The 25,035-nt window shown below is 45.8% G+C and overlaps 1 protein-coding gene and 1 long non-coding RNA gene across 4 annotated transcripts in view; both read right to left on the minus strand.

Moving 5' to 3' along the window:
- GALNT10 (polypeptide N-acetylgalactosaminyltransferase 10) overlaps positions 1–25,035 on the minus strand; it is a 224,938-nt gene that overhangs the window by 52,528 nt on the left and 147,375 nt on the right. The window lies entirely within an intron of this gene.
- On the minus strand, positions 8,942–12,482 carry LOC123575819. Its single transcript, XR_006701014.1, has 2 exons — positions 9,232–12,482; positions 8,942–8,988 (listed from the first exon to the last, which is right to left on the minus strand). It is a non-coding gene; the product is annotated as an uncharacterized LOC123575819 (long non-coding RNA).

A 25,035-nucleotide genomic window follows, 5' to 3' on the forward strand; every position in this document is an offset into this window, starting at 1 on the left:
TAGTGGTGATGAATTCCTTCAGTTTTTGTTTGTTTGGGAAGACCTTTATCTCTCCTTCTATTCTAAATGACAGACTTGCTGGATAAAGGATTCTCAGCTGCATATTTTTTCTGTTCATCACATTGAAGATCTTGTGCCAATCCTTTCTGGCCTGCCAGGTTTCAAAAGAGAGATCAGTCAGGAGTCTTATAGGTCTCCCTTTATATGTTAGGGCACATTTATCCCTTGCCGCTTTCAGAATTTTCTCTTTATCCTTGTATTTTGCCAGTTTCACTATATGTCGTGCAGAAGATCGATTCAAGTTACGTCTGAAGGGAGGTCTCTGTGCCTCTTGGATTTCAATGCCTTTTTCTTTCCCCAGTTCAGGGAAGTTCTCAGCTATTATTTCTTCAAGTACCCCTTCAGCACCTTTCCCTCTCTCTTCCTCCTCTGGGATACCAATTATGTGTATATTATTTCTTTTTAGTGTATCACTTAGTTCTCTAATTTTCCCCCCATACTCCTGGATTTTTTATCTCTCTTTTTCTCAGCTTCCTATTTTTCCATAATTTTATCTTCTAGTTCACCTATTCTTTCCTCTGCCTCTTCATTCCCAGCCGTGGTCGTTTCCATTTTATTTTGCATCTCGTTTAAAGCGTTTTTCAGCTCCTCCTGACTGTTCCTTAGTCCCTTGATCTCTGTAGCAATAGATTCTCTGCTGTCCTCTATACTGTTTTCAAGCCCAGCGATTAATTTTATGACTATTATTCTAAATTCACTTTCTGTTATATTATTTAAATCCTTTTTGATCAGTTCATTAGCTGTTGTTATTTCCTGGAGATTCTTTTGAGGGGAATTCTTCCGTTTGGTCATTTTGGATAGTCCCTGGAGTGGTGCGGACCTGCAGGGCACTTCCCCTGTGCTGTGGTGTATAACTGGAGTTGGTGGGCGGGGCCGCAGTCAGACCTGATGTCTGCTCCCAGCCCACCGCTGGGGCCGCAGTCAGACTGGTGTGTGCCTTCTCTTCACCTCTCCTAGGGGTGGGATTCACTGTGGGGTGGTGTGGCCCGTCTGGGCTACTTGCACACTGCCAGGCTTGTGGTGCTGGGGATCTGGCGTATTAGCTGGGGAGGGTAGGCAAGGTGCACGGGGGCAGGAGGGGTAGGCTTAGCTCGCTTCTCCTTCGGTGATCCACTTCAGGAGGGGCCCTGTGGCACCGGGAGGGAGTCAGACCCCCCGGAGGGATGGATCCGCAGAAGCACAGCGTTGGGTGTTTGCGCGGAGCAAGCAAGTTCCCTGGCAGGAACTGGTTCCCTTTGGGATTTTGGCTGGGGGATGGGCGAGGGAGATGGCGCTGGTGAGCGCCTTTGTTCCTCGCCAAACTGAGCTCTGTCGTCCCGGGGCTCAGCAACTCTCCCTCCCTTTGTCCTCCAGCCTTCCCGCTTTCCGAGCAGAGCTGTTAACTTATGACCTCCCAGACGCTAAGTCCCGCTTGCTGTCGGAACACACTCCGTCCGGCCCCTCCGCTTTTGCAAGCCAGACTCAGGGGCTCTGCTTGGCCGGCGGGCCGCCTCTCCACCCCGGCTCCTTCCCGCCAGTCTGTGCAGCGCGCACCGCCTCGCCGCCCTTCCTACCCTCTTCCGTGGGCCTCTCGTCTGCGCTTGGCTCCGGAGATCTCATTCTGCTAGTCTTCTGGCGGCTTTCTGGGTTATTTAGGCAGGTGTGGGTGGAATCTAAGTGATCAGCAGGATGCGCGGTGAGCCCAGCATCCTCCTACGCCGCGATCTTCTGCCCTCCCGATTCAGACAAATTAGATTTTAAAGCAAAACTAACAAGAGATGACAAATGGCATTACATCATAATTAAGGGGTATATTCATCAAGAAGATCTAACAATTGTAAATTCTTATGCCCCCAACTTGGAGACCCCAAGTATAAAAACCAATTAATAACAAACATAGAGACTCACTGAAAATACCATAATAGTAAGGGACTTTAACACCCCACTTATAGCAATGGACAGATGATCGAAGCAGAATATCAACAAGGAAACAATGGCTTTGAATGACACACTGGACTAGCTGGACTTAACAGATGTATTAAAAGAACATTTCATGGTAAAGCAGCAGAATACACATTCTTTTCGAGTGTACATGGAACATTCTTCAGAATAGATTACATACTGGGTCACAAATCAGCCCTCAACAAGTACAAAAAGATGGAGATTATACCATGCATATTTTCCAAACACAATGCCATGAAACTTGAAGTCAGCCACGAGAAAAAATTTGGAAAGACCACAAATGGAGGATAAAGAAAATCCTACTAAAGAAGTAATGTTAACCATGAAATTAAAGAAGAAATAAAGGGGCGCCTGGGTGGCGCAGTCGGTTGAGCGTCCGACTTCAGCCAGGTCACGATCTCGCGATCCGTGAGTTCGAGCCCCGCGTCGGGCTCTGGGCTGATGGCTCAGAGCCTGGAGCCTGTTTCCGATTCTGTGTCTCCCTCTCTCTCTGCCCCTCCCCTGTTCATGCTCTGTCTCTCTCTGTCCCAAAAATAAATAAATGTTGAAAAAAAAAAAAAAAAATTAAAAAAAAAAAAAAAAAAAGAAGAAATAAAAAAGCACATGGAAAGACATGAAAATGAAAACATGACAGTCCAAAATCTTTGGGATGCAGCAAAGGCAGTCCTAAGAGGGAAGTATACTGCAATATAGGCCTACCTCAAGAAACAAGAAAGGTCTCAAATACACAGCTTAGCCTTACACCTAAAGGAACAGCAAATAAAGCCTAAAGCAAGCCTAAGAAGGTAAATAATAAAGATTAGAGCAGAAATAAATGATATAGAAACAAACAAAAAACCAGTAGAACAGATCAACAAAACTAAGAACTGGTTTCTTGAAAGAATTAATAAAATTGATAAACGCCTAGCTGACTTATAAAAAGAAGTAAGAAAGGATCCAAGTAAATAAAATCACAAATGGAAGAGGAGAGATCACAACCAACACCACAGAAATACAAATAATCATAGGAGATTATTATGAAAAATTATATGCCAACAAACTGGGCAAACTGGAAGAAATGGACAATTTACTAGAAACATACAAACTACCAAAATTGAAACAGGAAGAAATAGAAAATTTGAATATACCCATAACCAGCAAAGAAACTGAATCAAAAATCTGCCAACAAAAGTCCAGGGCAGATGGCCTCCCAGGGCAATTCTATCAGACATTTAAAGAAGAGTTAATCCTATTCTTCTCAAATTGTTCCAAACAATAGAAGTGGAAGGAAAACTCCCAAACTCCTTCTATGAGGCTAGCATTACCTTCATTCCAAAACCAAAGACCCCACTAAAAACGAGAGTTACAGACCAATTTCCCTCATGAAAATGGATGCAAAACTCCCCAACAAAATAGTAGCAAATTGAATCCAACAGCACATTAAAAGAATTATTCACTATAACCAAGTGGGATTTATTCCTGGGCTGCAGGGATGGTTCAATATTCTCAAATCAATCGACGTGATATACCACATTAATAAAAGAAAGGATAAGAACCATACAATCCTCTAAATAGATACAGAAAAAGCATCTGACAAAATACAGCATCCATTCTTGATAAAAACCATCAATAAAGTATGGATAGATGGAACATACCTCAACATCATAAAAGCCATATATGAAAGGCCCAGCGCTAATATCATCCTCAATGGGGAAAAACTGAGACCTTTTCCTCTATGATCAGGAACAAGACAGGGATGTCCACTCTTCACCATTACAGTTTAACATAGTACTGGAAGTCTTAACCTCAACAATCAGACAACAAAAAAGAAATAAAAGGCATCCAAATCAGCAAGGAAGAAGTCAAACTTTCACTATCTGCAGATGACATAATACTCTATGTAGAAAACCTGAGGGGCACCTGGGTGGCTCAGTTGGTTTGGCGTTTGACTTTGGCTCAGGTCATGTTCTCATGGTTCACGAGTTCACGCCCGGCATTGGGGTCTGTGCTGACAGCTCAGAGCCTGGAGCCTGCTTTGGATTCTGTGTCTCCCTCTCTCTCTGCCCCTCCCCCACTCACACTCTGTCTCTCTCTCAAAAATAAATAAAAATCAAAAATTAAAAAAAAGAAAAGAAAACCTGAAAGACTCCACCAAAAATTGCTACAACTAATACATGAACTCAGCAAAGTTCCAGGATATAAAATCAACTTATAGAAATATGTTGCATTTCTGTACACTAATAACAAAGCAGCAGGAAAAGAAATCAAGGAATCAATCTCATTTACAATCATACCCAAAACCATAAGGTACCTAGGAATAAACCTAACCAAAGAGGTAAAAGATCTGTACTCTGGGGGTACCTGGATGGCTCAGTCAGTTAAGTGTCTGACTTTTGATTTTGGCTCATGTCATGATCTCATGGTTCATGGGTTCAAGCCCTGTGCTGGGCTCCATGCTGATAGTGCAGAGCCTGCTTGGGATTCTCTCCCTCTCCCTCTCTCTCTCTCTGGTCCTCCCTGACTTGCATGTACTCTCTCTCTTTCTCAAAATAAGTAAACTTAAAAAAAAAAAATTCTGTGCCCTGAAAAGTATAGAACACTAGTGATGGAAATTGAAGAGGACACAAAGAAATGGGAAAACATTCCATGCTCATGGATTAGAAGAGCATTATTAAAATGTCTACACTACCCAAAGCAATCTCCCCATTTAATGTCATCCGTATCAAAATACCACCAGCATTTTTCACGGAGCTAGAACAAACAATCCTAAAATTTTTATGGAACAACAAGAGACCCCAAATAGCCAAAGTAATCCTGAAAAATAAAAGCAAAGCTGGAGGCATCATGATTCCAGACTTCAAGCTATATTACAAAGCTACAGTCATCAAGACGGTATGGTAGTAGCACAAAAACAGACTCAGAGATCAATGGAACAGAATAGAAAACCCAGAAATGGGTCCACAACTATATGGTCAACTAATATTTGACAAAGCAGGAAAGAATATCCAATGAAAAAAAGACAGTCTTTTCAACAAATGGCGCTAGGAAAACTGGACAGCAACATGCACAAGAACGAAACTGGACCACTTTCTTACACTATACACAAAAATACACTCAAAATGGATGAAAGACCTAAATGTGAGGTAGGAAACCATCAAAATCCTAGAGGAGAACACAGGCAGCAACCTCCTTGACCTCAGCCATAGTAACTTCTTACCAGACATGTTGCCAGAGGCAAGGGAGACAAAAGCAAAAATGAATTTTTGGGACTTCAAAATGAAACACTTCTGCACAGCGAAGAAAACCAATCAACAAAACTAAAAGGCAACCCACGGAATGAAGGAAGAGATCTGCAAATGACACCTTGGATAAAGGGTTAGTATCCAAAATCTATAAAAAACTTACCAAACTCCACACCCGAAAAACAAATAATCCAGTGAAGAAATGGGCAGAAGACATGAATAGACACTTTTCTAAAGAAGACATCCGGATGGCCAACAGGCACATGAAAAGATGCTCAACGTCACTCCTCATCAGGGAAATACAAATCAAAACCACACTGAGATACCACCTCACGCCAGTCAGAGTGGCCAAAATGAACAAATCAGGAGACTATAGATGCTGGAGAGGATGTGGAGAAACGGGAACCCTCTTGCACTGTTGGTGGGAATGCAAACTGGTGCAGCCGCTCTGGAAAACAGTGTGGAGGTTCCTCAAAAAATTAAAAATAGATCTACCCTATGACCCAGGAATAGCACTGCTAGGAATCTACCCAAAGGATACAGGAGGGCTGATGCATAGGGCACATGTACCCCAATGTTTATAGCAGCACTTTCAACAATAGCCAAATTATGGAAAGAGCCTAAATGTCCATCAACTGACGAATGGTTAAAGAAGATGTGGTTTACATATACAATAGAATACTACTTGGCAATGAGAAAGAATGATATCTGGCCATTTGTAGCAATGTAGATGGAATTGGCAGGTATTAGGCTAAGTGAAATAAGGCAGAGAAAGACAGATATCATATGTTTTTGCTCATATGTGGAACTTGAGAAACTTAGCAGAAGACCATGGGGGAAGAGAAGGGAAAAAATAGTCACAAACAGAGAGGGAGGGAGGCAAATCATAAGAGACTCTTAAAGACTGAGAACAAACCAAGGGTAGATGGGGGGTGGGGGAGAGGGAAAAGTGGGTGATGGGCAGGGAGGAGGGCACTTGTTGGGATGAGCACTGGGTGCTGTATCGAAACGAGTTTGACAATAAATTACATTAAAAAATAATAATAATTACAACCCCACCCAAACAAAACAAACAAAACAAAGAAGGCATCCAGGTGGCTAACAGAGACATGAAAAAATTCTCAACATCACATATCATCAAGGAAATACAAATCAAAACCACAATGAAATACCACCTCACACCTGTCAGAATGACTAAAATCAACAAAACAAGAAACAACAGGTTTTGGTGAGAATGTGGAGAAAGGGGAACCCTTTTGTGTTGTTGGTGGGAACTGGTGTGGCCACTCTGGAGAACAGTATGGTGGTTCCTCAAAAAGTTAAAAATAGAACTACCCTATGACCCAGCAATTGCACTGGTATGTACCCAAAGGATATAAAAATACAGATTTGACTTGGTACATGCATCCCAATATTTATAGCAGCATTATCAACAATACTCAAATTATGGAAAGAGCCCAAATGTCCACTGACTGATGAATGGATAAAGATGTGGTATATTATATACAACGGAATATTACTCAGCCATTAATCTTGCCATTTGCAATGATGTGGATGGAGCTAGAGTTTGTTATGCTAAGTGAAATAAGTCAGTCAGAGAAAGACAAATACTATATGATTTCACTCATGTGGAATTTAAGAAACAAAACAGGCAAACATATGGGAGGGGAGAAAAAGAAAAAAGAGAGAGGGAAACAAACTGTAAGAGACTCTTAAAGACAGAAAACAAACTGAAGGTTGGTGAAGGCAGGGAGGTAGGGGATGGGTTAGATAGGTGATGGGCATTAAGGAGGGCACTTGTTATGATGAGCACTGAGTGTTGTATGATTCACTGAATTCTGCTCCTGAAACCAATATTGCACTGTATGTTATCTAGAATTTATTTATTTTTATTAAAATTTTTAAACATTTATTCATTTTTGAGAGAGAGAGACAGAGCGAGTGGGGGAGGGGCAGAGAGAGAGGGAGACACAGAATCCGAAGCAAACTCCAGGCTCCGACCTGTCAGCACAGAGCCTGATGCGGGGCTCAAACCCGCAGACCACGAGATGGTGACCCAAGCTGAAGCTGGATGCTTAACTGACTGAGCCACCCAGGCACCCCTATGTTTATTTTTAAAATTACTTATTTATTTTTATTTGAGAAAGAGAGAGAGAGAAAGCACGTGCATGCAAGTGGGAGAGGGGCAGAGGAAGCAGGCTGCACGTTCAGCATGGAGCTCGATGTGGGGCTTGACTTTAGGGCTGTGGCATGACCTAAGCTGAAATCAAGAGTCAGACACTTAACCGGCTGAGGCACCAGGTGCCCCAACTAATTAGAATTTAAATAAAAATTTAAAAAGAAAAAAAAAATGCTAACCATCAACAAAACAGAACAAAATTAAAAACTACGTTCCCCAGAATGGCAAAAAGTAAAGACAGGAACAATATCAGGTACTGGGGAAGAGGTGGGCAATTGTAACTCATTCCTTGCTGGAAGGAATACAAAGTGTACAACCACTTTAAAAAGCTGCTTCTTACAAAGGTAAAGAGGCAACTGTCCTATGTCCAGCAATTCCACTCTTAGGTATTTACCCAAGAGAAACAGAAACATAAACCTGGAAAAACAATGAAATGTTTCACAGTGGTTTTATTCATAATAGTCCCAACTAGAAACAACCTAAATATCAGCAACAGGTGAAGGGATAAATGAATCGTGGTAGAGTCATACAATAGATTCCCTACTCAGCAACAAAAGGAGCAAATTTTAGTGTACCCAACCACATGGATGATTCAAAATTACTATGTTGAACCAAAGAAACCAGACACAAAAAATAACTCGGTGTATGATCATTTGAAGTTCATCAACAGCCAAAATAATACTCTCTGTCTCAGCTGGGAAAATTGAACTGAAAATCAGGAGAACAGGGCTCTCATGTCCGGCACAGTGGGCCCATCCTTGATTTCTTCTGGGCCTTGGTGCTGTCCCTGAATCACGGTTTGGACCGGGTCTTCTAGGGCCCAGGACCCAGGCTTCATGGAAGCCCAGTTAGCACATGACCAGAGCTACCAGGTGACCACCTTTCCTAACCCAGGCTGCTCTGAATTCACTGCATCCGGGGTTAGAGCTGGAAGGGCCCTCCTAAATCAGGGAGCACATTCGGATCACCTGGTGAGCCGGCTATAAATGCAGCTGCATTGGGCATCATCCCAGGGGACTGTGACCTGCTAAGCCTGGGGTAGCACCCAGCGTTTTTAGTTTCACTTGACCCACAAGAGATTCTGATGCACAGCCAGGCCTGGAAACCGCTAGAGTAGTTCAGTTTCTTTATTTTGTAGACAGAAAGCCGAGGTCCAGAGAAGGGAAGGACTCACCTTTGACATATACTTAACAGCAGGGCTGGGTTTCAAACCAGGGTCCCCTGGCTGCCTGGTTCAGAGCCCAATGACCCTTTTATTTTTCTAACTCCGTACAGAAATGTTTCACTTTCACTGTCACATAAAGCAGATTATAATTTGCAAAGGAGCTGCACACATTTTATCTCGCTTGGTTCATAAAATCATACTCTACATCATGCTTCTTCCCACCCGACAGGTGAGAAAACGGATGTTCAGAGAAGCTAAGAAACTCGCCTGTGGTTGTATAGCCAGTAAATTGTGAGGTTTTCTATAGAGACATGATGTTTCCCCCCTTTTATGTTTCCCCAAGCTCTTACAGTCATATGCTCTGATTTTTTTTTGCCAGTTCTACTATCCCACTCTAATCTGTTTTTTTTAAATCAACTCACCTTTTTATTATTTTTTTTTTTTTAATTTTTTTTCAACGTTTATTTATTTTGGGACAGAGAGAGACAGAGCATGAACGGGGGAGGGGCAGAGAGAGAGGGAGACACAGAATCGGAAACAGGCTCCAGGCTCTGAGCCATCAGCCCAGAGCCTGATGCGGGGCTCGAACTCACGGACCGCGAGATCGTGACCTGGCTGAAGTCGGACGCTCAACCGACTGCGCCACCCAGGCGCCCCCAACTCACCTTTTTAAATTAAAAAAAAAAATTACTGAATTACGTTTACTTTAAAGGGAAATAAACATCATAAATGGAAAATTGATACCAAATGGAATCAAGAGTTAATGAAAAACCGAAACAAATAAAAATAAAACAATGTGACTCAATTTTAGGCAGATCTTCCTGCCCCTCCCTCCCACACTGGGAGCTCACGGTCTGCTTCTCTGTCAAGAAGGGAGACACGGGAAACCAACCGAGGCTCTCCATCCGAGGTAACCAGAAGACACGACAGGAGTTAGAAAGAGAAAAACTCTCCACATGATTCAATGCGGCCTAATGCAAAGTCTCTGAACCAACTGAGATCATCTCAGGAGCCACTTAAAACCACTTCTGCACAGGACACTGCTCCAGTGGCTCGATGGAAGTCTCCAGAAACTTCCACGACCTGAAGTGTGTTTTGTGTTGTATCCCCTGGCATCTTGGAGGTCGGAGCAATTAAAAGACATACAGAGAAAAGATGATCTCCACATGTACAAGCCGAGGCTGGAAGGCTGAAAAATACTCCGGGCCGCCTTCCTGCTTGCCTGCCAAGATTAATATGGCGCCTCCTGCCCTTTACCACTTCTCTTTGGAACAGTGACTCTGTAGAAAGCAGAAATCAATTTGCCCTAATTGAGGGACTAAATCTTTCCAAAAGAGACTTTCTTGGGCAGTGAAACAAGATAGCAAGAGGCATGATCATGCTCCAGATATGCTGCTGTTCGGGCAGGAACACTATCTTTAAAAAAAAAAAAGAAAGAAAAATCCATAGTCATTGTCTGTGACCACCGCTGCCTCTTGGCTGGGTTCAACTGGTAGGTCATTAAAACAAGGATGAGATAATTTCCTTCACCCACACACCACTACTCCCATCAGAGGGTGAAATATCACCCCGGCTGGCTCTAATCATCGAGGGCCCGGCTCGGGCAGAGCCCCGTCGCTAAATCACCCCGCACGCAGATGGCCGCAGTCATTACAGATCGACCAATTAGGGCCTTTTGACAGCTTGTGGTAAAGTCGGAGCAATTATTTAGGGGCAATTATGTGCCTCCTGTCCTTACCAGGAAATGCATTTACACAAAATCAGGGCCGTTGCCTTCTCTTACCACACTGTCTTCTTGGATGAGCACGTTCCCTGAAGTCACAGAATTGGAGAGCTGGAAGAGGATTTGGATGAAGATGATGATGGTCATGATGATGACAATTCTAAGGGACAATTACTGAGCCCCTGCCCACACGTGGAGCTCCCTGCTTCATACACGTAATCTCTGACACCTACAATAACACCACAGATGGGGTATTACGACCCCATTTTACAGACGATACCACGAAGCTCAGAGCGGGAAATGGAGCCTGCCCAAGGAACACAGTTCATAAATGATGAAGCCAAGGTCTACAACCCAGCCTGACTGTCAAAGAGCAGGCTCTTCCTACTGTACCGAACAAACTCCACCTCTGCCTCACTGCTCTCAGGCCCTTCGATCCGTCCAGAGGGGGATGGGGGAGGGCCAGAGAAGTTAAATGTGTTCTTGCCCAGAATCATACAGCAACACGGCGTCTTCCACCCTGGGGGTTCCCCCAGCTTCATAAGCACTAGGGCAGGGATGGAAAACAGGCTTCACTGAAGTGCCTAAGCTAATGGGTTGTAATGGATACCTAAAGCTATATTAAGAAAGGCTCTGAGGCTATATTCTGGCTCAGCATAAAAATGCCAGGACTGAGGGGCGCCTGGGTGGCTCAGTCGGTTAAGTGTCCGACTTCGGCTCCGGTCATGGTCACACAGTCCGTGAGTTCAAGCCCCGTGTCGGGCTCTGTGCTGACAGCTCAGAGCCTGGAGCCTGCTTCGGATTCTTTGTCTCCCTCTCTCTCTGCCCCTCCCCTGCTCATGCTCTCTCTGTCTCTCAAAAATAAACAAACAACAAAAAAGTGCTAGGACTGAGAAGAGAGGTGTCCCCTGAAGCAGCAGGGAGGCAGCAGTCCTAATGGCACACCACCATTCCTATTCCAGGGGCTGCTGTGACTGAAAACCAATACTGAAGTGCTTTTGTCCTTATTACCCCTCATTTAATGGTAAGTCAGGGCCATCTAGCTTGGAGTGAGGTTCGTTCTGAAGGGAAGCCCCGTCACGGCAAGGCTTTAAGCAGGTGTCAGAAGAGCCGTTAAGAGAGCTCACAGGTGGATTCTGCGTGCCCCGTCCACACCCCCTCAGCATCTGTTCTCACGGCTACCAGCTTGCTGGCACCTGCCTCTGCCCCGGGCTCTGCGCCCCCTCGGGTGGGATAGCCCCGAGCGCCTGCTCTGTGCTGGATCCCAGGGCCACCCATGGGATCGTGCACAGCTGCCCGCTCTGGTGCCATCACAGGCCATCTGTTCCCATTCTCACTGCCTCACTCTCTTGCTGGTGTTTCTCGAAGTCTCCTCCCCAAACAACTACTTGCACTCATATCCTGCCGCAGTTTGCAGGAAACCCGAATTGAGACAAAGCCAAGCAGCAGGTATGACCGAGGGGAACTGCAAGGCTGACTGTGTGGTTCTGTGAAGGTGTCCCTGATGACTTGAGCTCAGTCACACATCGTTCTCTGGTGCCTGGTTTCTGTAAGGCATTGTAACTGTGTGTTGAGAACTCAGCCGTACAGGCACTAACCCAAGGGCCTTATGCGCGTTTACTCATCTAATCTTCACAAACACTCCCTGGGGCAGCTCACCATTAGTATCCCTGTTTAACTGAAGAGGAAACGGACACAGAGGAGTTAAGTAACTCTCCCCAGGTCTACACAGTCAGTAAGCAGCAGGTCTTGGATTTAAATCCAGGCAGTGTGGCTCCACAGGCTGTAGTCTTGTTACATTTTTTTTTTTTTTAATTAGGAATCATTTCAAACATATTAACAGTAGAATAGAATAAAGGACCCCCCCCCACCCCCCGATGCCCATCGACCCATCACCCAGCTTCGGGAATTATCAATTCCTGGACACTCTAGTTTCATCTCTGCTCCTGCCCCTGGGAGCTACTGGAGTCTGTGCTCTTAACCATCCTGCTGCTGGATGAGAAAAGCTGGGGAATTAACGTGGGAGGACAGGACAGCTCCCACTGGCCCTTTCCCGAGAACACTCCCACCGAGTTCTCTCAAGGTCAGGCACACAGCATCTTCTCAGGAAATACTTGTTGATGGCCTTGCTGGACTCCTCTGAAAGCCACTACAAGGAGGGTGGGACAGGTATTATTTCCGGCATTACTAGAGAGGAGACAGGCCCAGGGAAAAGAAAGTCTTGCCCTGAGTCTCTCAGCCAGTGAGGTCTGAGTGAGGACCAGAACCAGGGCCTGTGCTTCCTGGGTCATCCCTAAATACTTGTAAGTGTCATGCTGAACACACACACATGCACACACACACACACACACACAGGCTTCCCTGGGGCCTGCAGGCTTCCTGGCTCCTGTGTTGAAAGGGAGCCTCTCCTGGGGCACCTGGGTAGCTCAGTCGATTAAGTATCTGACTCCCGATTTCAGCTCAGGTCACGATTTCATGGTTTGTGAGACAGAGCCCTGCGTCAAGCCTCCCCCGTCGGGCCTCGTGCTGCCAGCGCGGATTCTCTCTCTCCCTCTCTCTCTGCCCCTCCCCTGCTCATTCTCTTTCTCTCTCAAAAATAAATAAACTTAAAAGAAATGGAGCCTCTCCATCTTATCCAGTCTCAAGGGAGTTAGGTCTCTGTAGATGGTTCTCCCTGCTGGGCTATAGCCCAGGGAGCAACGGCATCAGAGGAGCTTCTCCAGGTTGAACGGAGTCCCCCCAGAAGATATGTTGATGTCCTAGCCCCTAGTACCTGTGAATGTGACCCTTCTTGGACACAGGGTCTCTGAAGATGTCATCAAATTAAGGGTGGGCCCTCATGCAATGACCGGTGTCCTTTATAAGACAGAAATTTGGATGCACGAGGAGAAGGCCATGTGATAATGGACACAGAAACACTCTAAGAAACACTGAGGATTGCCAGCAACACCAGAAGCCTGCAAGGGGCAAGGAAAGATCATTAGGTAGAGCCTTCTGAGGGGGCATGGCCCAGCTGACCTCTTGATTTTGGACTTCCAGCTTCTAGAACTGCAAGAGAATAAACTTGTTTCGTTTGTGTTGTTTTGTTTTGAGCCCGCTAGTGTGTGGTACCTTGTTAAGGCAGCCCTAGGACACTAAGACAGAAGGGTGAGGTTTTCACCTGGGCATTGTAACGGTGACACTGCAAGAATATGGCCCCGGTCCAGGCCACTGCTGTCCTGTGTCTGGAGCACTGTACAATTTAGGGGCAAGTACAGTGGCAATGGTTGCTGTCCCTGCTCCGCTCTGTCCCCCTTTAGTCTAGCCGGCATGCAGTTCAGGTGGTGTCTGAAAAGAGAAGTAAACTGCCTCTCGTCACCCTTCCAGTGCCTTGCTTAAACCCTTCAACGGCTTCCTATGGCTCTTGGAAGAGGGTCCAAAATCCTTACCGGGGGTGACAGGGCTGTGTGTGCCTGGCTGGTCCCCTCCTTGCTGCCCCCCAACACGCCGTCTTCCTTCAGGTGTCCAAAGGGCCCCAAGATGGCCCCTTCTGCCTCAGGCTGCCTGTCCAAGCTGGCCTTTCCACCTGGGTTGCCAAGTTCCCGAGCTCCTCCCATCTCCCCACAGTGAACTCCTGCGCATCCTTCAGCTCTCAGCTCAAACTTCAACTCGTCACAAAAGCCTTTCTGATGACCTCTCAGACCGCAGCTGGTCCCTAGGGCAGACTGTAGCAGAGCCCTGGGATGTGTTCTTCATGCCCCTCAGCTGAGGTCATCCATCGTTCTGCATTCGCGGAGTTACTCGTCTCCCGCCCACTTTAAGCTCCAGGAGGGTGGGCCCCGTGACTGCTCTGCTTGCCCGTGTACCCCACATGCCTCACGCGGAGCCAGAGGTGTCTGCGAATCCCTGCTGAACCCACACACCTCCCTCCACCATCCTTTCATTTGGTTTGATTTGATTTGATCTGATTCCCCTGTGAAGGAAGCAGGTCACGGTTCATCATCCTCATTTCAAGATGAGGGAAGTCAAGTTCAGATGATGTTGTTTCTGGTCCAAGGTTAACACAGCCAGCAAAGTAAGTGGTTTAGACAGGACTCAAATCCAGTTCGGTTTGTTCAGGGATCTTTACTCCAGCGCTGTGTGCAATCAGATCAGTTCCCAAGTAGAATACCTGAGTTTCGACTGCTGGTGCCATCAAAGCTTACAGAGACCCCTGCTGAGAAGCACGGAAAAATAAAGGAACTCTTGTGTCCCACACTCTGGCAGGGCCCAGAGCACGCGGGAGAGGGCCCCGGGGACAGGCCCTCGAGGGAAGAGGAGGAAGAGGAGAAGGGAAGTAGGGAACAAGTTACAAACCAGACAAATCAGCATCGTCCCTGTCACTTGGTTCTCTGGCCTCCGGGGTTGTTAATAATGCAGAGGCTGTGGCGGGAGAGGCTGCCCTCCACACATCCTGACTGGCTTCTGGGAGCTGTAGGTGTTCTGGGTCTCGTCATGTCTCAGCTCCACTGGGCTTCCGGCTTTTAAAGTGTCATAGCTCATCTGTGTCCAGGATTGACTTACTCACTCCTAAGTCTTAGACCGTGTATTCTAAGGCACTGCCAATCTATTTGGAGGAGGGTGGGCAACAAAGCAGTCATAAATGTCACCTTTGTCCTGTTGTGACACTCAGGTGTTTCTAGCCAAAGAAAACCGTTAAGATGAGGTAGACCCTTATCATCATTGTCATGATTTCTGTCCTGTGCTCACAGTGTGCATCTAGGCCCAGGATAAGTGCTGTTATTTATACGCATTGTCTCACTTCATTCCCACAACAACCCTACTCGGTAGGCACTGTTAACAACCTCAGACAGGGAAACTGAGGCTTAGAAAAGTTTTACACTAATCTGGGTCCAAACAGCTAGTAGGTGACAGGCAGAAGTCACACCGAGTGTTTCTGACATAATTGACTATGAAACTACATCACCCCCTCGATGCCCCTGGTCTTCCCATTCTGCCTGGTGGGTACGCTTCCAATCCCACAACCTCAATCCTGTCTCCCATCCCCTGGGATGTCAAGGGCTTTCACTTGCTGACAAAACTTACAGTCAGGTGAATATAAATAGCAGGAAAATTAAACAGAGAGGCTGGGAAGGAAAGCCGTGGTTGCACCGGGATGTGGCTTTTCGCAGGTGAAATGCACAGGCATTAAAGCATCATTCGCCACTTGGAAAAGGAAAACAGACCAGTCCTTCAGGAGAGAATACGTGTTCTGGCTCTGAGTTCTGGGAGGAACTTCAGAGTGGCAGAGCCGAAGAGGCCTCAGAGTTCAGCTCAAAGCCCTGTGTCATTCTCTTTTGATGGGGGTCCTCTCCTAAGACAGTCTAAGGTGTAACAGACACTCTTGATAGCTGGTTTTAAAAAACCAGCCATTTCTTTTTCCCCTTCCTCCTTCCTGCCCTCCTCTTCTTCTTGATAATAGCTTTACTGAGACACAATTCACATCCCATACAATTCACCCACATCAAGCACACAATTATTGAATGTCCACCAGCCATTTGTGCACTGTTGGAAGCAGCGAACCAGCTGTACCTTAGCGAAGGCATTTCGGCGGACAGAACTCAGTTCAGTTTCATCAAGAAGGCGTGTGCTGCACCCCTGCTGGGTGCCGTGAATGATGCTGGGCACACTCTTTTCTGATGATCTATCACGGTGGTTTACAAAGTGTGGACCCCAGACCAGTTACATTGGCATCAGCCAGGAGCTTATTAGAGTTGCCAATTCTGAGGCCTTACCCCAAACCTCCTGAATCAGATGAGGGGGCACCCAGTGACCTGGATTTTAATGAGCTCCCTGAGTGACGTCTATACAAGTTAGCATTCGAGAAAAACACTAATCTAACTTCTACTGCAGAAGGTGAGCCGAGGGAAATGAATCTAGGCCATCACAATCATGTTAGGATTTCTGAATGATGAGAATAGAAGCTCAGTTTTCCTGCTAGAATAACAGAAAAACTGAAGTTCTCCAAGGAATGCAAGACTATTTGCTGGCCTCAGTGACACTATGAAAGCGATGGGTAGGGGCTCAGGTGCTCTCCACCCTCTTCCTCAGACTCACGTGGCCTGGCCTCTCCTTCACCTGCACAACCCTCCTCTTGCCTCAAGTGAGAGATCTGACAAATAAATGTTCCTCCCGACAGGTAGACAGCAAGGGGCCTCAAACCTTAACCCTAAGAATCCCTGGGGGAACTGTTTTTCACAGACATTCTGTATGCCTGGGAATAGTGGCTTTCAAATCTTTTGACTGTGACCCATAAAAAGAATACATTTTACATCTTGACCTGGTACACATACATATAACCGAAATATAAGGTGTGATGCACCTACACACACACACACACACACACACACACACACACACATACATATATATACACATATTCCTATTCTGGCCTCTTGGATTTCACTTTTGTTCAAAAGCTGGTCATGATCCCTGAAACTGATTTCATGACCTTCCATCTAGTACAATCTGAAAAACCCTGGTCTGGGGTACAGTCTGGAACCGCTAATGTTAAAAAAGATGCCTCACTTGATCCTGAAGTCTTCGGCCATGGCCCCTGACCAGAGTCCAGTGCTCCCTGCCCAGTATCCATTGTTGTTATTGTTACGACAGCCAAGATTCTGAGAAAATGTACCCAAGGTCCAGTTCTGTAAATAGGACTGATACTGCATTGCCTACCTCAGGAGGCCATCACTAGAACTCCTACAAGTTGATTTGAGATTTCCGGAGCACCACAAGGGTAGGCAAAGTTATTAGTCCCAAGTGGCCACTTTTCTCTGGCCAAAGACTTCAAAGAACACATTTTAGGTGTCCTTCCTCTCACCATAAGAGCTGCTAGGAAAACATGTGTATTAGGGCTTTAGCAAGTGTGGACCCTAACATCTCTGCAGCTGGAAAATATAGAAGGACACAGCAGATCTGAGGGAACTGGGCCCGAACCCTTTGTCAAAAGCCAACATAGCTTCAACATCTGGCTGACTCACCTTTTGAATTAGTGGTTTCCACCCTCTCCTACTCAATGTCCCTTTAAGTTACAGTTATCTTTTTTTTTAATTTATTTTGAGAGAGAGAGAGAACAAGCAGGGGAAAGGCAGAGAGAAAGGGAGAGAGAAGAAGAGAGAAGATCCCAAGCAGGCTCCACGCTGTCAGCACAGAGCCTGACACAGGGCTCCATCCCACGAACTGTGAGATCGTGACCTGAGCCGAAATCGAGAGTCCAATGCTTAACCAACTGAGCCACCCAGGCGCCCCACCCCCTTTGAAGTTACAGTTATCTTGTATGGTCCCCTTTAATATCCTAAAATAAAATTCATAAGTAATATAGTCTGCATTAGCCATAACATTATATGTAATGCCCCAACTGTTGTATAAAGGAACAATAATGAATAACTTGTGTTTCAATATGTAAATGCTTGGGCTAACTACAAGAAGACAGAGAAGTAGCCAAATGCTTGTACTTAAGAGTGTCCTATACTGGTTTACATTTCAGTGCACCTAACAGGTCAGTGCAGGTATGTGGTCTGGCACCCCAGGTACCGAGAGCAGCACCCTTGTTGGCGAGGTAATTTGCTAAAACAGTGAACAACTTCTAGCAGAGTTCCAACCCCAACAAAGCACGATCTTCCCTTGATAAACAGGTATTCCTGGAAAAGTCAGCACATACCCGGGGAGGGGAGAGAGTTCACCTGGGAGAGAACACTGCACGTGTCTGTAAGCTGTGCTGAGTGGTAGTCGGCAAGAGGAGAGGAGACAGAGGAAGAGAAGGTTGGGTGAAATGCTCATGGGCACGTTCCAGTAACAAAATACGTTTCTAGGGGGAAAACTGAGGGAGGAAGACAGGGAACCAGTAAGGCTGGGTGTTATGTGTCCCAGAGGCCCTGGGAGAACAGGAATGTCTGGGGAGAGTTGTAAGTGGGTTGCTATGGAGGATGTGATGTAAAACTCCTTCTCTGCCTCTCCCAGCAAGTGTTCTGTAAAGCCGGAAGTCCTCCCTGACACCAGTGCACACGTGGATTATTTCAGGGGGCTCTCCGTCCAGGGTGGAAACAGAGTGAGTCCCTGGAGCAGAAGCCAGAAGCCGAGGACAGCCAAGTCGGCGTACAACTGCTGGGCACTTGGCTGGCTCTGTCCCACACACATCCTTCACCACCAGCCCCCGAGGGTTACCCCTACTTTACAGATGTGGAAACAGACCCACAGAGGGTCTGTTACTGCCCATGGTCACCTAGCTAGTAGTGATTTCTCTGGAACTCAAGCCCAAGTCTGTCTGTCTTCACCGTCCCTTTTAATCAGTGGCCGCCTGGTCAGATGGCTTAGAGGAACAAGTGAAGTTTTTCGCTCTGGCACCTTTCGGAGGACGAACGGGAAGCGGACCTCCACCCTAAAGACAAATTGTACACCTTCCCCAAACATTTGCTTTGAAACCACAAGCCTCTCGGTTCTTCGACATCACATTACAAATCACCTGACTCCTCGGGGCATAGGTGTGTGGCTTCAACACGCCTTTGGTGATTTTAAGAATGAATTATGCTCCTTCCTCAAGCAATCACATCCACCAGCTAGCTCCCAGAAATAGAAAGCACTTCATCACACAAATTAACTCCTCTCCCCGATTTCGCAGAAGATGAGTAATCTATTAAAAAAGAGATGCTATTATCTAAACAGGCAGCCTTATCTGCACTTTTAATTTCAACTAAATGCCTTGCTTCTTTTTCAGCGGGTGGGCAGGGCCATAAATCTGTTTAATAATCAGATGACGAATAAAAACACTCCAGAAAACACCACAGTCAAGTTAATTACAGCCTCCCCTGTTTTCTGAAAGCGACTCCCCACCAATCGGGTACAAATGAGAAGAGAAGGTTGGGTCCCTTGGACTTGGCCCACCCCAGTTTTTCACCCAGTTGGAGCCCATCCAGGGAAGCAGATTCATGGGCAGTTCGAGGGCCATGGGCTCTTGGTAGCTGCTCTTAAATTATGTCAGGTTGTCAGGTGTTGGAGAGCAACATGTGTTTCACGTAGGGCGCCCGCTTCCATGCCTATCGTTTAAGGTGTTAATAAAAAAGAAAAAAAAAATTCTTCCACTTCACAACAGAGTCAGCCTGTCAGTTTCATATTTGTTAAAGGGCAAAAGTATTCTCCTGGGGGAGATTTTCCTGCTCAGTGCACAGGAAGAGAAAGTTGAACATGTGTCAGAGCAGTCCTTACCAACCCTCTTAAATATTGCCGCCCCTCTTCCCCGAATTCCCCAACCCAACCCGGGCTCTCTGGAAATCTCTGCGTTGCAGAGTCCTGCAGACTTCTCATCCCGCCTCTTCCCTCCCTGCTTCCTTCCTGGTTAGTGCCAGCACAGGAACCGTGGGATCTTCAGCGATTTACATGAACTCCCACATCAGAAATTAATCTGGGTACACAGGCCTTCTGGTCTCTAATCCTCCGTCTCTCATCCCATCCACCCTGTTGGTATAGCACAGGCCTACTGATGTTACCTGGTGACGTCCCAGACCTCTTGGCAACGTCCAAAGCCCACGTTTCCACTCCAATCTCCCGTCTCAACCCGGCACTGATCCTTTCTCTGCAGACACTTGAGTAATTTCTTGCCTTCACTCCTTTACTCTTGCAAATCTCTCAGCTCAGAGCATCCTTCTCTGCTTCTCTGTCTCAGAGAATCCTATTTTTCCCTCGGTGCTCAGCTCACAGTGCTCCTGGATTATCATCTGTGTAAATGGTGTTCTCCTCTGAGGCTCACCAAATATAGTGCGCGCTCTGACCCCAGCTCTCTTTGCATTCCCTGCACGTTTTGGTCAGGACTTGTGTCTTTCTGTCCGGCACCACGCTTCTTGAGGGCAGGACCAAGACGGACGTATTCCCCATGCCTCACAACACCTGCAATTTGGCAGGGGCTGACAGACATCTGGTGAACCATCCTGACTTGGTATACTTTCCTTGTTGTTTGCTGCCTTTATTTTTTTTAAGTCTATACACAAAGCATGCTTCCAGAGGACTCAACAGGTCACCCATGGGAAGATGTCAAGCATATCTGGGAGTCCCTGTCATCCAGGTATTCACTTGTGAGTTTCTAAACATAGGAGGTAACATCAGGAAGCCAAAGTCATCTTCACAGCAGGATGTTTATCAATGAACTGACCACGCATGAAGTTCCCACTCACACATCACTCCCCACTTACCAAAGGGTATATCTCTGCCTATCACATCCATGTCTGTTTGTGAGATGGCTGCATTGCAGATGTGACCACCCGGCAATATAACACAAACTGATTATAAGCTTCTGCACAGAGAGCGGCGAATGCAAAGGCCCTGGGGCAGAGCAGGCAGGACCTAAAGCAGTCACTGGTTTTTCTGGTTAATGTTTAAGGCCATTTCTCGTGGGTAGACACTTGCACTGAATCCTGTTAGGGCATACCCCAAAGATTCATACAGCCTGCAGGGAAAGAAACACAACAGATACAGGGGACTCCATTTTTGGATATAAAGTGTTCTGGATATTTCTTCTTTTTCTTTCAAAAGTGGAAAAATCTTTACTACTTCTTGTGATTCTAAATGTGATACATTTGTTGTAAAAACCCTTTTATTTTATTTATTTTGAGAGAGAGTGCATGCGCATGTATGCAAGTTGGGGAGGAGCAGAGAGAGTGGAAGAGAGAGAATCCCAAGCAGCCTCTGAGCTGTCAGCGCGGAGTCTGACTCAGTTTCACAAGTGAGATCACGACCTGAGCTGAGATCAACAGTCAGACACTTAACCGATTGAGCCACCCAGGTGCCCCTGCAAAAAAACCTCTCTGAACCATCATGGAGGAAAGGAACATCTGAATGACAAGCCAGTCTTGTCTTATCCACCAGCAATGGCCACTCAACAGCTTGGTGTACTTCTCATCCAGTCTCTAAAGTTTTTGAACTTTTTTATTTTTCCTGAAACCTGTTTTGTTTTGTTTTTTTTCACTGAACAGTACATGTAGAAGTCAACAACCAGGCTCTCTGACTCTGTAGCTCATGCCCTGTCTCTGACACCAGGCTGTGTGCCTTCAGAAGAAAGGACCAGAACCGGGAAACAAAATTTTCAGAGTTTCAGTTCAGCTCAACATAAAGAAAGAACGTTCTAACAGTGAGAGCTTCCCAGGAAGGGATGGCTCATCAGTGAGTTGTCCACCACGGGAAGAATTTGATGAGATGCTGAACTCATACAAACCAGAGAAAAGACTCAAATGTTGGAGAAAGACTACATGGCCTTGAAGGCCCCACCAAGCACTAGGATTGTGTGATTCTACGGTTACAAGATGATATGCCTGTCCATACAGCCAGCTCTAAAATGGTGAAAATCCAGTTCTGAGGACCTAAGCCTTTAACGTGAGGACTCCTGATAGGCACTTAGTAATTTGCATAGAGAACATGCTTTTCTTTTCACGAGGGCTAGCCTATTTCATCTACCCCTGTAATTTTCTCCTTGCCCCAGCTGTGAGCAAATTTTACTTCTCAATGTTGTATTTGCTTTATTTGTCAAGGGCCAGAAAGCACATGGAATGCTGCCTCCAAGGGAACTCACAACGTGGGTCTGTGTGAGGCAATGCAGCCTGGGAGTTTTGTGCTTTCTGAACTTACACCGGTGCCACACAGAAGATTTTTCCAGTCCTCTGGTTGTCCATGAGTCACTCAATGCCCATGTAGTCTGATTTGTTAACTCGTGCTCAAACACACATACCCCTCCGATGCCCACTGCCAAGGCCCCCTGGGGAGGCATCTTGTTCCCATGCAGGGCCCAGGTGGCTGTCTGAGAGGCAGAGCCATAGGTGAATGGCATGACCCAGAAACCAGGTGGTAAAATCTAGGCGTGCCAGCAATGCCCCCTACCTCCTCAGCACCTTCTCTATTCGGTTCTGTCACAGTGCCTGGCTATCCCCCCTTTGCCACCCCATTCCTGTGGGTTACCACATCTTCCCTCTTGGGGAGTGGGGCATTTAAAAATTAGAGAAGTTTTTTGTGTGTGTGATTTATATACACAATGGAATACTACGTGGCAATGAGAAAGAATGAAATCTGGCCTTTGGTAGCAACGTGGATGGAACTGGAGAGTGTTATGCTAAGTGAAATAAGTCATACAGAGAAGGACAGATTCTGTATGTTTTCACTCCTATGTGGATCCTGAGAAACTTAACAGAAGACCATGGGGGAGGGGAAGGAAAAAAAATGGTTAGAGAGGGAGGGAGCCAAAACATAAGAGACTCTTAACTGAGAACAAACTGAGGGTTGATGGGGGGGTGGGAGGGAGGGGAAAGTGGGTGATGGGTATTGAGGAGGGCACCTGTTGGGATGAGCACTGGGTGTTGTATGGAAACCAATATGACAATAAATTTCATATTAAAAAAATAATAAAAATAAAAATTAGAGAAGTAAAATGTGCTCATTTTGAAAATCACTGAAAATCAGATATGCAAAAATCAATGAAAACCACTGTCAGAGTGGCCTCTTTTAATACTTTGTGGTCTGTTGCAGCTTTTCTGTCCCTTTAGTAGAACATCCCCATGATCCAGATGGTCATCCTTCCATATCCCTTACTGCACAGTTCAGTGCGAAGTGACATTTAACTGAGCCTCATGTTGGATAGGGACAGTGCAAGGTATTCACAAACCAAGAGAACCGAACTCAGGCCCCTGGTCTACTGAGGAAGGTATTTCTGCTGTAAGAATGACACGAACAGCTGCCACATAGTGAGAGTGATTCTGTGCCAGACACAGTGCTCAGCAGCCTACCAGCATCATCTCATTTAATGCTCACAAGGATCCTTGACGTGGGATGCCCTCTCCATCTTAGGGATGAGAAAACTAAGGCTTGGAGAGCTGGATGGTCCTCTATCCTGCCGGTAAGGAGCAGAGCAGGGACTTGATCTAGGGGTAAGGGGTGGTCTGACTCCAGGCTTTGCACACCTTTACCAGGGGAAGCATGAGCAATGATTAATGGCAGTTTGTTAGGAATGCATTTACTCTGGGGAGGAGACCAAGGGGAGCAGGGTCTCCCAAGCAGAGTTTCCCTGGAATCATCAGGGTGGCAACATGGGGAAGGACATTCAGGTGGAGAGAGCGACCCAAGGAATGGAAACACAGCCCCGAAGCAGTTGAGTATCCAGGGAACTAGACAGAGCTCATGTCTTCTCACCATGATAAATCTTTAATAAACAATGAAGAAGTAATTCATGATTTCTTCTAATTAAAAGTAATTCATGATTTCTTCTGAATTAAAAGGTAATTCATAATTTCTTCTAATTAAAATACACTTAAGAATGTATGGGCATCCAACAGAGGCTTTGCTAAGAAACAAAAATTCAGCCTACAAAGGATTAAGACACAAATCCTCCCCACCCTGTCTAGAAAGGGAACATGCTAAATCTCTAAAACCTTGCAGGAAATGAAGTAAACAAACTACCTCCTTTCCTTCAGGACAGTATTATTTTTTAATTAAATGAGAAATAATACACATATTCTCCTTGTTAAAACAAAAAATCCTACAAATTAAAGAGATCTTTGGTCTTGGCTTACTCCACGGGGCTTACTCAGTAAATCACCACTGTTAGGAATTAGGAGTATATGTGTCCGTGCCTTTTTCTATGTGTTTGTACACACGAAGGCATATGTATCAAAAACATCATCGTTTGGTGTGTGTGTTTACATAAATGGTTCTACAGCTTGCTTTTTACTTTATAATACATCTTAGAGCTCTGTCCGTGTCATTTAGATCCAGTCTCTTTTAATGGCTGCATCATATTCCATATTAGGGATATGTCCCATTGATATATGCCCCATTGATAGGCACTTAGATCATTTCTAATTCAGCAGGATTATAAACAGTGCTGTGGTGAGCAACCTTGTATGTGCCTCACCACATGCATGGTAACTATTTCTCTAGGATAGACACCAAGAAACGGAGCTCTTAGATTTTATAACATGCACATTACAATTTTTTGATCCTCCCAAGTTGCCCTCCAAAGTAGAATTCCCAAGTTTTAGTCCTCCCACCCCGGCAGTTTCTGTTTAGAATGGTGAGAATCTCAGGAAGGAAGGTGGCTGGAATGAGGAGAGAGATATTTTAAATGGCATATTTGATATCATAATAAAATAGTTATTTCAAAAAATAGCTGTTTTCATATTGTAAACTAGATAAAGTAGAGCTGGACAAAATCTTGGCTCGGGGTGTTACACAAAAGGAAGACTCTCAAAGAGGAGGCCAGGTCCTGCTCTTCAAGAATCTCTGGTCAGGGGTGGATACAGGATAGGATGGGCATGTTTCCTACATGGAAGTAAATGTTTGAAAACAACAACAAAACCCCAGGGGCGCCTGGGTGGCTCAGTTGGTTAAGCGGTTAAGCGTCAACTTCAGCTCAGGTCATAATCTCGTGGTTTGTGAGTTTGAGCCCCGTGTGGGGCTCTGTACTGACAGCTCGGAACCTGGAGCCTGCTTCGGATTCTGTGTCTCCTTCTCTCTCTGCCCCTCCTCCACTTGTGCTCTGTCTCTGTCTATCAAAAATAAATAAATCTAAAAAAAAAAAAATTAAAAAAACAAAACAAAACCCAGAGCCCTGTTAGGATTCGGAATAGGGACTGGGAAGAAGGGGATGGGGTAGGCATACTAGGCTCTCCTCCCCTAGGCCTGCTCCTGGTCTCCAGGCCACCTGTTTTAGGAGACAAATCTGGTCACCGTCAAAACCACAGCATGGAGCATAAAT

This window comes from Leopardus geoffroyi, chromosome A1 (assembly GCF_018350155.1).
Source record: "Leopardus geoffroyi isolate Oge1 chromosome A1, O.geoffroyi_Oge1_pat1.0, whole genome shotgun sequence".
In the NCBI taxonomy this organism is placed as follows: Eukaryota; Metazoa; Chordata; class Mammalia; order Carnivora; family Felidae; genus Leopardus; species Leopardus geoffroyi.